Source organism: Oncorhynchus masou, chromosome 3, assembly GCF_036934945.1.
Source record: "Oncorhynchus masou masou isolate Uvic2021 chromosome 3, UVic_Omas_1.1, whole genome shotgun sequence".
Taxonomy (NCBI): Eukaryota; Metazoa; Chordata; class Actinopteri; order Salmoniformes; family Salmonidae; genus Oncorhynchus; species Oncorhynchus masou.
In genome coordinates, this window is record NC_088214.1 from 705345 (window position 1) to 718978 (window position 13634).

Consider the following 13634-nt stretch of genomic DNA (forward strand, 5'->3'; position numbering starts at 1 on the left):
TCCTTCAGGGACCCTCAGTATTCTATCTGACAATAACATGAATTTAATACATGTTGCAAAGTGTGGAATACCTTATCTACAGTAATTTATCACCACAAAGAACTGAAACTTATTTTTCTATGTAATTCCCTGCCCTATTGGCATAATATATCTCCTATCCAAACCTCAATGTATCTCATCTTCCCCTATTTATTCTCAATGATAAATAGGATTTTTTTTTCTCTGTTACAATACCAAATCATTAATAGCCCATTCAAAAATTTCACAGCTAATATTGTAAATCAGAATCCTGAAACACTTTCTCTTCAGTGATTCAAACAATAATTCCAAACCCCCAACCAAAACTCCATTATAATGAATTTACCTTAAAACTAGTTACCTTAACTAGTAACTCAATATGACTTTCATTATACCAATGACTCTCAATGGCTGATCAGACCTCAGAAGATGGTCATGATAATGTCAATAGTCAACCCACCCTTTAATAGTCAAGTTCTATGCTACATTAGACATATTAAAGAACCCTTTATCCTTAAAATCAAAATTCACTTGTGTAATTTAAAACTCATAAAATTCCATATTTGAGCGTGCCTCTTTAAAATACCTTTGCACCAAAACAAATAGTCCTAACAAATGTTTTATGTGTATATATTTGCAAACCTTAATGATTCATCAAAACTTCCAGGCCTTTTTTCAATTTGGTCGTTTTATGGCCTCATTCTCCCCAAGATTATAATCCCAGGAAACATCCCTAATTGAGACACCTAAACATCAATTTTCCCAGAAGAACACAACACTTCTAACTAGCATTCACTTCGATTCAGAAACTCAAAAGTGAACTATAAACTAAACCTAATGATAATTCCCCTTTAACTCAAATCATTAATCAAAAGTTTCAAACAACGTCAATGCATATGTTTACTTAAATGAACATGCTACCCTTAGATACAATTAACCTGATAACATCATTATCCAATGTATTATTTTTTCCCCCTGCCGCAAATGTCGTACATTTCTCAGTGTTCAGAAATCCGTAATTTAATCCCAGATATTTAATAAAAATGTAAACGTATTTTCCCCTTGGCTCCTTCAACTCACATATTTTAGATAACTTCCACCCGTCCCAGTATGAAGAATCCTACTTAAACACACCAGAACAAATGCTTAATTAAGTTAAATCAACTCCTAGAATAACCAATCTTCAGTACCCAAATAAACAAACCACATTTATCAGCAAAAAACATACTATACAAAAACTCATTACCATAACGCTTCAGATAATAAAATGACTCAGAAACTCACGTTTACATCTCAATAAAACAAAACACCATCTGCGTGTTCCTCCAGAAAAACAACTTGCCCCTATTACATATGTCTACGTATCAAGGGAAAAGCTCAAATAACCAAATTCAACCTAGCTAGTTTCCCGAAACATATACAATTATGTTTTACTATAGAGGTTGCTTTTCAACATTATTACCCTAACATTGTTCCACATAATGAAAACAGTGCTCAAATTCACTGGTGTTACATAAACAATCAAACCATGAATCAATAACCATCAGAATCCATTATCACGATATTTTACGATTCAGACATTCAATCTCCCTTTCTCATGGCCTAATTACAGTCCAGATAAACGCCACAAATCAATGATACCCACTTAGCGAATGAGCTGCTAGTTTTTAGCATCTTTCCTGACGACTTACATACTCCTTTTAAAAATGTATTTCGACATTTTTATCAACTTCTGAAACGTGACTCAACAATAATGCACGCATTTTCCTTCTAAAAGACACGAACAATTTTCTCCATTACCCCCAGTCACGACATCATTTCCGTGGCGACGAAAGCCTCGCGAGTGATGTCATCAACAAGTGCTCAACCTCGACTCAATTCGCAACGATTTTCAATGAATTGTTGGCTGTCTACAGCAACAGTATTTCGGGTTCGATGAACCACCCCTAATTTATCACATCTGTTGAATCCTGAATTAGAGTTTACAACATCAATCAACATTTCTCATCTCCCAATTTGCTAAATTTATAAGAACATTTCGATGGGCACAAATCTATCGTAATTTCCCCGTTATTATTCAGAATTCATTTGATTTAAGTTACTGTCTCGTCTTTGATTTAGCATTTTAATTACGACTCTATTCCCAATATATTATTCCCAACCGATAATTTAGTGAACAGACATCGCTTCACCCTTAAGAATTTGTTCTTAACTGACTTGCCTAGTAAAATAAAGGTAAAATAAAAAAAAAAATTTTTCAGTTGAATGAATTAGTCTTTCAATTTGAACCAAACAAACTATTTAATACGTTTATATCTTATACCAATACTAGTGACTACAACTTTTACGAGTGACTATAACTATAACTTTCTCTGCAAAACAATTTAATTACCACCAAGAACTCAGATATATATATTTTTAATTAACGCCTCGGCTGGGAACCGAACCCTTGATCGCAGTTTGTAAGACTGCTTCGCTCACCACTATACCAGCAATGCTATGGACCTGACTGAGATTCTCTGCAACTAGACCCATTTTACAGTTATCTGTAGTTGTTTATCCAGCATCTGGACAACAGAAAATAGCCCTAATTTAAACGCTCAAACCTTTCCCTCAGTTAGGATTTACCCAAAGACCATAACCCCAGGGAACTGATAATTTATCCTATGAACCTATGTTAAAATTAAAATAAACCAATTTGAATAACTAGTCAATTCAAGAAATAATAGAATTTCAAAGTGATGGTACACTTTGAATAGAGACTGGTGTTTCTCAATCATTTTATAATTAACTCCAACCTGTTCCAACAATTTCTAGTGAAGTTGATCAGTCTTCACGGGAAATTCTTAGGGTTCAGGGCATTTGACACCATTAAAATGTTTCCACTCTCTTTTCTTTAGAAACAACTTAAATATATTTTCAAAAACATTTACCCAATTTGAAACTGAACTGAACAAAAACCCCTCCAAAGGAAATCCACTCTCGCATATAGGCCAAGAATACACATGAGCTGGCCTCACTTATCCAGAACTCCAGTTATAGCCTTATCCATTTACATTTTACATTTAAGTCATTTGGCAGACGCTCTTATCCAGAGCGACTTACAAATTGGTGAATTCACCTTATGACATCCAGTGGAACAGCCACTTTACAATAGTGCATCTAAATCATTTAAGGGGGGGTGAGAAGGATTACTTTATCCTATCCTAGGTATTCCTTAAAGAGGTGGGGTTTCAGGTGTCTCCGGAAGGTGGTGATTGACTCCGCTGTCCTGGCGTCGTGAGGGAGTTTGTTCCACCATTGGGGGCCAGAGCAGCGAAAAGTTTTGACTGGGCTGAGCGGGAACTGTACTTCCTCAGTGGTAGGGAGGCGAGCAGGCCAGAGGTGGATGAACGCAGTGCCCTTGTTTGGGTGTAGGGCCTGATCAGAGCCTGGAGGTACTGCGGTGCCGTTCCCCTCACAGCTCCGTAGGCAAGCACCATGGTCTTGTAGCGGATGCGAGCTTCAACTGGAAGCCAGTGGAGAGAGCGGAGGAGCGGGGTGACGTGAGAGAACTTGGGAAGGTTGAACACCAGACGGGCTGCGGCGTTCTGGATGAGTTGTAGGGGTTTAATGGCAGAGGCAGGGAGCCCAGCCAACAGCGAGTTGCAGTAATCCAGACGGGAGATGACAAGTGCCTGGATTAGGACCTGCGCCGCTTCCTGTGTGAGGCAGGGTCGTACTCTGCGGATGTTGTAGAGCATGAACCTACAGGAACGGGCCACCGCCTTGATGTTAGTTGAGAACGACAGGGTGTTGTCCAGGATCACGCCAAGGTTCTTAGCGCTCTGGGAGGAGGACACAATGGAGTTGTCAACCGTGATGGCGAGATCATGGAACGGGCAGTCCTTCCCGGGAGGAAGAACAGCTCCGTCTTGCCGAGGTTCAGCTTGAAGTGGTGATCCGTCATCCACACTGATATGTCTGCCAGACATGCAGAGATGCGATTCGCCACCTGGTCATCAGAAGGGGGAAAGGAGAAGATTAATTGTGTGTCGTCTGCATAGCAATGATAGGAGAGACCATGTGAGGTTATGACAGAGCCAAGTGACTTGGTGTATAGCGAGAATAGGAGAGGGCCTAGAACAGAGCCCTGGGGGACACCAGTGGTGAGAGCGCGTGGCGAGGAGACAGATTCTTGCCACGCCACCTGGTAGGAGCGACCTGTCAGGTAGGACGCAAGCCAAGCGTGGGCCGCGCCGGAGATGCCCAACTCGGAGAGGGTGGAGAGGAGGATCTGATGGTTCACAGTATCGAAGGCAGCCGATAGGTCTAGAAGGATGAGAGCAGAGGAGAGAGAGTTAGCTTTAGCAGTGCGGAGCGCCTCCGTGATACAGAGAAGAGCAGTCTCAGTTGAATGACTAGTCTTGAAACCTGACTGATTTGGATCAAGAAGGTCATTCTGAGAGAGATAGCGGGAGAGCTGGCCAAGGACGGCACGTTCAAGAGTTTTGGAGAGAAAAGAAAGAAGGGATACTGGTCTGTAGTTGTTGACATCGGAGGGATCGAGTGTAGGTTTTTTCAGAAGGGGTGCAACTCTCGCTCTCTTGAAGACGGAAGGGACGTAGCCAGGGGTCAGGGATGAGTTGATGAGCGAGGTGAGGTAAGGGAGAAGGTCTCCGGAAATGGTCTGGAGAAGAGAGGAATGGGATAGGGTCAAGCGGGCAGGTTGTTGGGCGGCCGGCCGTCACAAGAAGCGAGATTTCATCTGGAGAGAGAGGGGAGAAAGAGGTCAGAGCACAGGGTAGGGCAGTGTGAGCAGAACCAGCGGTGTCGTTTGACTTAGCAAACGAGGATCGGATGTCGTCGACCTTCTTTTCAAAATGGTTGACGAAGTCATCTGCAGAGAGGGAGGAGGATTCAGGAGGGAGGAGAAGGTGGCAAAGAGCTTCCTAGGGTTAGAGGCAGATGCTTGGAATTTAGAGTGGTAGAAAGTGGCTTTAGCAGCAGAGACAGAGGAGGAAAATGTAGAGAGGAGGGAGTGAAAGGATGCCAGGCCCGCAGGGAGGCGAGTTTTCCTCCATTTCCGCTCGGCTGCCCGGAGCCCTGTTCGTTGAACTCGCAATGAGTCGTCGAGCCACGGAGCGGGAGGGGAGGACCGAGCCGGCCTGGAGGATAGGGGACATAGAGAGTCAAAGGATGCAGAAAGGGAAGAGAGGAGGGTTGAGGAGGCAGAATCAGGAGATAGGTTGGAGAAGGTTTGAGCAGAGGGAAGAGATGATAGGATGGAAGAGGAGAGAGTAGCGGGGGAGAGAGAGCGAAGGTTGGGACGGCGCAATACCATCCGAGTAGGGGCAGTGTGGGAAGTGTTGGATGAGAGCGAGAGGGAAAAGGATACAAGGTAGTGGTCGGAGACTTGGAGGGGAGTTGCAATGAGGTTAGTGGAAGAACAGCATCTAGTAAAGATGAGGTTGAGCGTATTGCCTGCCTTGGTAGTTGGGGGAAGGTGAGAGGGTGAGGTCAAAAGAGGAGAGGAGTGGAAAGAAGGAGGCAGAGAGGAATGAGTCAAAGGTAGACGTGGGGAGGTTAAAGTCGCCCAGGACTGTGAGAGGTGAGCCGTCCTCAGGAAAGGAGCTTATCAAGGCATCAAGCTCAATGATGAACTCTCCGAGGGAACCTGGAGGGCGATAAATGATAAGGATGTTAAGCTTGAAAGGGCTGGTAACTGTGACAGCATGGAATTCAAAGGAGGCGATAGACAGATGGGTAAGGGGAGAAAGAGAGAATGACCACTTGGGAGAGATGAGGATCCCGGTGCCACCACCCCGCTGACCAGAAGCTCTCGGGGTGTGCGAGAACACGTGGGCGGACGAAGAGAGAGCAGTAGGAGTAGCAGTGTTATCTGTGGTGATCCATGTTTCCGTCAGTGCCAAGAAGTCGAGGGACTGGAGGGAGGCATAGGCTGAGATGAACTCTGCCTTGTTGGCCGCAGATCGGCAGTTCCAGAGGCAACCGGAGACCTGGAACTCCACGTGGGTCGTGCGCGCTGGGACCACCAGATTAGGGTGGCCGCGGCCACGCGGTGTGGAGCGTTTGTATGGTCTGTGCAGAGAGGAGAGAACAGGGATAGATAGACACATAGTTGACAGGCTACAGAAGAGGCTACGCTAATGCAAAGGAGATTGGAATGACAAGTGGACTACACGTCTCGAATGTTCAGAAAGTTAAGCTTACGTAGCAAGAATCTTATTGACTAAAATGATTGAAATGATACAGTACTGCTGGAGTAGGCTAGCTGGCAGTGGCTGCGTTGTTGACTTTGTAGGCTAGCTGGCAGTGGCTGCGTTGTTGACACTACACTAATCAAGTCGTTATCCAGATACTAAGACTTTTTTAAAAAGTGGCCGAATATCTCTAACTGCGTTCCTCAGTACCACGGTCTCCAATGACATTTTTACCAGAGAAAATGTAGCCCTTATTTACTGGAAAAGAAATGTACATTTCGTTAACATTCACAATGCTACCTTTTAATTCACCAAGCTAATGATGTTACATATACTAAAATCCCCTTTCTTTTCCTGAGCATGCGATAAAGGTTTTAGCCATGCACAGAACGCCTAGTTTCTTCCTGGTCGGTTATCGGTATCTTACCCATATAACAATTTGCTTTTCTTCTAACTAATTTTACCACGTTTGCGATTTCTCGTATACGTTTATTTTTTGACGCTAATAACAACTTCTCCACGTATTTTATCGCCACTGAAACTGTTGTTTCCGTGCAAAATGATTCCAAGTGGGGCTATTTGTAAATCACATCGGTACCTTACTAGAAGATCGGTAAAACGTAATCTAGTATGTATTTTATCACATATAAACTGTACTCTCTATGAACCACTTATTGATCGATCAGATTCTATACACTGCTTGGTGAAAATTCCATTATTTTATTTTTACCTAAAAACATACAGTTTAAACTTAACGTCGCACAATCAGGCTAGCATTCTTCCTGTTCTAAATATCCTTCCATTTCAGACCTCTTTCATAGAGCCACGGATATTTATATAACTACTTATTTTATTCAGACCTTCATAAGAATAACACACCCGACACCAGCGAAGTTCACAGCCCCCGCCTACTTACTCACTAAACATGCATGCACATTCGTATTTGCTATACAATTCCCAAGTTTACACACATGCATGCAATTCATTGAATTCAAAAGTTCTTTCGTTTCTATCATTTTTAGGAAATTTGAGAGAGACCTACTTGACATTCCCCTTGCTTGAGGCAGGATTTTTGAAGCAATCTTACGCAATCTTATCTTCAACTATTTGTAAGAACTTTGCTTACCTTGTTTAATGTCGGGCGGCCACCCTTGTTTTGCCAGATTGCTCCAAAGATCCTGCCGACAGCCAAGAACGTTTTTCAGTCCCTGGCCCTCCTGGGTAAGCTCGCCAATTTGTCGTGGAAAATCGGATCAAATACAACGCATTACAGAACTTGTGAAATCAATTCGGCTTTAATACAAAAGTATAGCAAGCCGGGATGGTCCGCGGAACACACTCCACTTTCCAGAGCCCCGGCTCCAGTATTAATCCACATATTGCATATGAGCCCATCCCACATGCAAATGAAGTTATATTCCAATCCGTGCATCTCGCTTGTTCAGCTCAATAACGCCCATACCTGCTTTCCGTCAGATTATAATGATGACAAGACCCTTGCTTTGTTCCTGCACATAGCTAAAAGCATTCTTTTGTTTGTGTATTATCTAAGATCAGCAAACTATGTGTCTCCTCAGTTTCTAGTGTGTCCAACTATACTAAAAATACTATACATTCCTCTATTTTACAACCCTATGCTTTGGCTCAGCACTTAGCTAAAAGCATTCTTTTGTTTGTGTATTATCTAGGATCAGCTGTTATGTACTTGAGTGAAGACCCAAAAGCGGTTTTAACAGAAAACAGAGTTCTTTAATGAAAAACAGGAATGGCATAAATCCTCTTCCAACGTTGACAATGGAACAAAAAGAACGTAGTATAGTGCAGGATGCACCTGCCAGGCAGACTCCGACAGGATAGGACAAGGTGGAAGCAAACGAGACGACAGCTTGCTTCTGGCATCAAAAACACAAACAAGAATCAGACACTGAAAGTAGCAGGAACAGAGAGAGAAATAGAGACCTAATCAGAGGGGAAGAGAGAACAGGTGTGAAAGAGTGAATGAGCTAGTTAGGGGAGATGTAGAACAGCTGAAGAATGAGAGACAGAGAAGGTAACCTAAAAAGACCAGCAGAGAGAGACAGAGTGAAGAGAAAGGACAGGAACAGACATAACAAGACATGACAGTACCCCCCCCACTCACCGAGCGCCTCCTGGCGCACTCGAGGAGGAAACCTGGCGGCAACGGAGGAAATCATCGATCAGCGAACGGTCCAGCACGTCCCGAGAGGGAACCCAACTCCTCTCCTCAGGACCGTACCCCTCCCAATCCACTAGGTACTGATGACCACGGCCCCGAGGGCGCATGTCCAAAATCTTACGAACCCTGTAGATGGGTGCGCCCTCGACAAGGATGGGGGGGGGAGGGACGAGCGGGGGCGCGAAGAACGGGCTTAACACAGGAGACATGGAAGACCGGGTGAACGTGACGAAGATAGCGCGGGAGAAGAAGTCGCACTGCGACAGGATTAATGACCTGGGAAATACGGAACGGACCAATGAACCGCGGAGCCAACTTGCGAGAAGCTGTCTTAAGGGGAAGGTTCTGAGTGGAGAGCCATACTCTCTGACCGCAACAATATCTAGGACTCTTGGTCCTACGCTTATTAGCGGCCCTCACAGTCTGCGCCCTATTACGGCAAAGTGCCGACCTGACCCCCTTCCAGGTGCGCTCGCAACGCTGGACAAAAGCCTGAGCGGAGGGGACGCAGGACTCGGCGAGCTGAGATGAGAACAGCGGAGGCTGGTACCCGAGGCTACTCTGAAAAGGAGATAGACCGGTAGCAGACGAGGGAAGCGAGTTGTGGGCGTACTCTGCCCAGGGGAGCTGTTCTGACCAAGACGCAGGGTTACGAAAAGAAAGACTGCGTAAAATGCGACCAACAGTCTGATTGGCCCGTTCGGCTTGACCGTTAGACTGGGGATGAAAGCCGGACGAGAGACTGACGGAAGCCCCAATCAAACGGCAAAACTCCCTCCAAAATTGAGACGTGAACTGCGGGCCTCTGTCGGAAACGACGTCAGACGGAAGGCCATGAATTCGGAAAACATTCTCGATAATGATCTGAGCCGTCTCCTTAGCAGAAGGGAGCTTAGCGAGAGGAATGAAATGAGCCGCCTTAGAGAATCTATCGACAACCGTAAGAATAACTGTCTTCCCGCTGATGAAGGCAGTCCGGTGATGAAATCTAAAGCGATGTGAGACCACGGTCGAGAGGGAATGGGAAGCGGTCTGAGACGGCCGGCAGGAGGAGAGTTCCCAGATTTAGTCTGCGCGCAGACCGAACAAGCGGCGACAAATCGACGCGCGTCACGTTCCCGAGTGGGCCACCAGAAACGCTGGCGAATGGAAGCGAGCGTACCCCGAACGCCGGGGTGGCCGGCTAACTTGGCAGAGTGGGCCCACTGAAGAACGGCCGGACGAGTAGGAACGGGAACGAACAGAAGGTTCCTAGGACAAGCTCGCGGCGACGGAGTGTGAGCGAGTGCTTGCTTTACCTGCCTCTCAATTCCCCAGACAGTCAACCCGACAACACGCCCTTCAGGGAGAATCCCCTCGGGGTCGGTGGAGACCTCAGAAGAACTGAAGAGACGAGATAAAGCATCAGGCTTGGTGTTCTTTGAGCCCGGACGATAAGAAATAACAAACTCGAAACGAGCGAAAAACAGAGCCCAACGAGCCTGACGCGCATTAAGTCGTTTGGCTGAACGGATGTACTCAAGGTTCCTATGGTCAGTCCAAACGACAAAAGGAACGGTCGCCCCTCCAACCACTGTCGCCATTCGCCTAGGGCTAAGCGGATGGCGAGCAGTTCGCGATTACCAACATCATAGTTACGTTCTGACGGCGATAAGCGATGAGAGAAAAACGCGCAAGGATGGACCTTGCCGTCAGAGAGAGCGCTGAGAAAGAATGGCTCCCACGCCCACCTCTGACGCGTCAACCTCAACAACAAACTGACTAGAGATGTCAGGTGTAACAAGAATAGGTGCGGATGTAAAACGATTCTTAAGAAGATCAAAAGCTCCCTGGGCGGAAACGGACCACTTAAAGCACGTCTTAACAGAAGTAAGGGCTGTGAGGGGAGCTGCCACCTGACCGAAATTACGGATGAAACGACGATAGAAATTAGCGAAGCCCAGAAAGCGCTGCAGCTCGACGCGTGACTTAGGAACGGGCCAATCAATGACAGCCTGGAACTTAGCGGGATCCATCTTAATGCCCTCAGCGGAAATAACGGAACCGAGAAAAGGGACAGAGGCGGCATGAAAAGTGCACTTCTCAGCCTTCACATAAAGACAGTTCTCCAAAAGGCGCTGGAGGACGCGTCGCATGTGCTGAACATGAATCGAGAGAGACGGTGAAAAAATCAGGATATCGTCCATGTAAACGAAAACAAAAATGTTCAGCATGTCTCTCAGGACGTCGTTAACTAGTGCCTGAAAGACAGCTGGAGCGTTAACGAGGCCGAAAGGAAGAACCCGGTATTCAAAGTGCCCTAACGGAGTGTTAAACGCCGTCTTCCACTCGTCCCCTCCCTGATGCGCACGAGATGGTAGGCGTTACGAAGGTCCAATTTGGTGAAAAACCTGGCTCCCTGCAGGATCTCGAAGGCTGAAGACATAAGAGGAAGCGGATAACGATTCTTAACTGTTATGTCATTCAGCCCTCGATAATCCACGCATGGGCGCAGGGACCCGTCCTTCTTCTGAACAAAAAAAAACCCCGCTCCGGCGGGAGAGGAGGAGGAGACTATGGTACCGGCGTCGAGCGAAACCGACAAATAATCCTCGAGAGCCTTACGTTCGGGAGCCGACAGAGAGTATAATCTACCCCGGGGGGAGTGGTTCCCGGAAGGAGATCAATACTACAGTCATACGACCGGTGTGGAGGAGAGAAGTGGCCTTGGAACGACTGAACACCGTGCGCAGATCGTGATACTCCTCCGGCACCCCTGTCAAATCGCCAGGCTCCTCCTGTGAAGAAGAGACAGAGGAAACAGGAGGGATAGCAGACATTAAACAGGTCACATGACAAGAAACATTCCAGGAAAGGATAGTATTACTAGACCAATTAATAGAAGGGTTATGGCGCACTAGCCAGGGATGACCCAAAACAACAGGTGTAAAAGGTGAACGAAAAATTAAAAAAGAAATGGTTTCGCTATGATTACCAGAGACAGTGAGGGTTAAAGGCAGCGTCTCACGCTGAATCTTGGGGAGAGAACTACCATCTAAAGCGAACAAGGCCGTGGGCTCCCTAACTGTCTGAGAGGAATGTCATGTTCCCGAGCCCAGGTCTCGTCCATAAAACAGCCCTCCGCCCCAGAGTCTATCAAGGCACTGCAGGAAGCAGATGAACCGGGCCAGCGGAGATGGACCGGAAAGGTAGTGCGTGATCCAGAAGGAGAGGCCTGAGTAGTTGCGCTCACCAGTAGCCCTCCCCTTACTGATGAGCTCTGGCTTTTACTGGACATGAGGTGACAAAATGACCAGCGGAGCCGCAGTAGAGACAGAGGCGATTGGTGATTCTCCGTTCCTTCTCCTTGGCCGAGATGCGGATACCCCCAGCTGCATAGGCTCAGCATCCGAGCCGGCGGAGGAGGGTGGCAGTGATGCGGCAGGTGGCAGTGATGTGGAGAGGGGAGCAACGGAGAACGCGAGCTCCTTTCCACGAGCTCGGCGACGAAGATCAAACCGTCGCTCTATGCGAATAGCGAGGGCTATTAAGGAGTCCAGACTGGAAGGAACCTCCCGGGAGAGGATCTCATCCTTAACCTCGACGAGGAGACCCTCCAGAAAACGAGCGAGCAAAGCCGGCTCGTTCCAGTCACTAGAGGCAGCGAGAGTGCGAAACTCAATAGAATAATCCGTTATGGATCGATTCCCCTGACATAGGAAAGACAGGGCCCTGGAAGCCTCCTCCCCAAAAACAGAACGGTCAAAAACCCGTATCATCTCCTCCTTAAAGTCCTGAAACTGGTTAATACACTCAGCCCTCGCCTCCCAGATTGCCGTGCCCCACTCACGCGCCCGTCCGGTAAGGGAGAGAAATGACGTAGGCGATGCGGGCTGCGCTCCTGGAGTAAGTGTTGGGCTGGAGAGAGAACACCACATCACACTGAGTGAGGAATGAGCGGCACTCAGTGGGCTCCCCAGAGTAACAGGGCGGGTTGTTGATCCTGGGCTCCGGAGACTCGGAAACCCTGGAAGTGGGCGGTGGATCGAGGTGGAGTTGGTGAACCTGTCTTGTGAGGTCGGAGACTTGGACGGCCAGGGTCTCAACGGCATGTCGAGCAGCAGACAATTCCTCCTCGTGTCTGCCTAGCATCGCTCCCTGGATCTCGACGGCGGAGTGAAAAGGGTCCGGAGCCGCTGGGTCCATTCTTGGTCTGATTCTTCTGTTATGTACTTGAGTGAAGACCCAAAAGCGGTTTTAACAGAAAACAGAGTTCTTTAATGAAAAACAGGAATGGCATAAATCCTCTTCCAACGTTGACAATGGAACAAAAAGAACGTAGTATAGTGCAGGATGCACCTGCCAGGCAGACTCCGACAGGATAGGACAAGGTGGAAGCAAACGAGACGACAGCTTGCTTCTGGCATCAAAAACACAAACAAGAATCAGACACTGAAAGTAGCAGGAACAGAGAGAGAAATAGAGACCTAATCAGAGGGGGAAGAGAGAACAGGTGTGAAAGAGTGAATGAGCTAGTTAGGGGAGATGTAGAACAGCTGAAGAATGAGAGACAGAGAAGGTAACCTAAAAAGACCAGCAGAGAGAGACAGAGTGAAGAGAAAGGACAGGAACAGACATAACAAGACATGACATCAGCAGACGATGTGTCTCCTCAGTGTCTAGCGTCTCTACGTCCTAAAAATATGCGAACTATGTCTGTTGGTCATCAGTTAGTCATTTGACTGACCCCCTACTTTGTATATCCCTCTGGCCTAGGTATGTCCAGCTATTCTGTCACCTTATGCATTTGTCTATGTGTTATATTTGCTCCCACATGACCGGTGAAGTAGGCCCTGGTTAACTGGGGTCAGAGGTTAGGGTTAGGGTCAGGCAGGTCAGCAGAATCAGACTGCTGTAATGACCGGTGAAGTAGGTCCTGATTAACTGGGGTCAGAGGTTAGGGTTAGGGTCAGGCAGCTTAGTAGCATCAGAATGCTGTAATGACCGGTGAAGTAGATCCTGGTTAACTGGGGTCAGAGGTTAGGGTTAGGGTCAGGCAGGTCATCAGCATCAGACTGCTGTAATGACCGGTGAAGTAGGTCCTGGTTAACTGGGGTCAGAGGTTAGGGTTAGGGTCAGGCAGGTCATCAGCATCAGACTGCTGTAATGACCGGTGAAGTAGGCCCTCGTTAACTGGGGTCAGAGGTTAGGGTCAGGCAGGTCATCAGCATCAGACT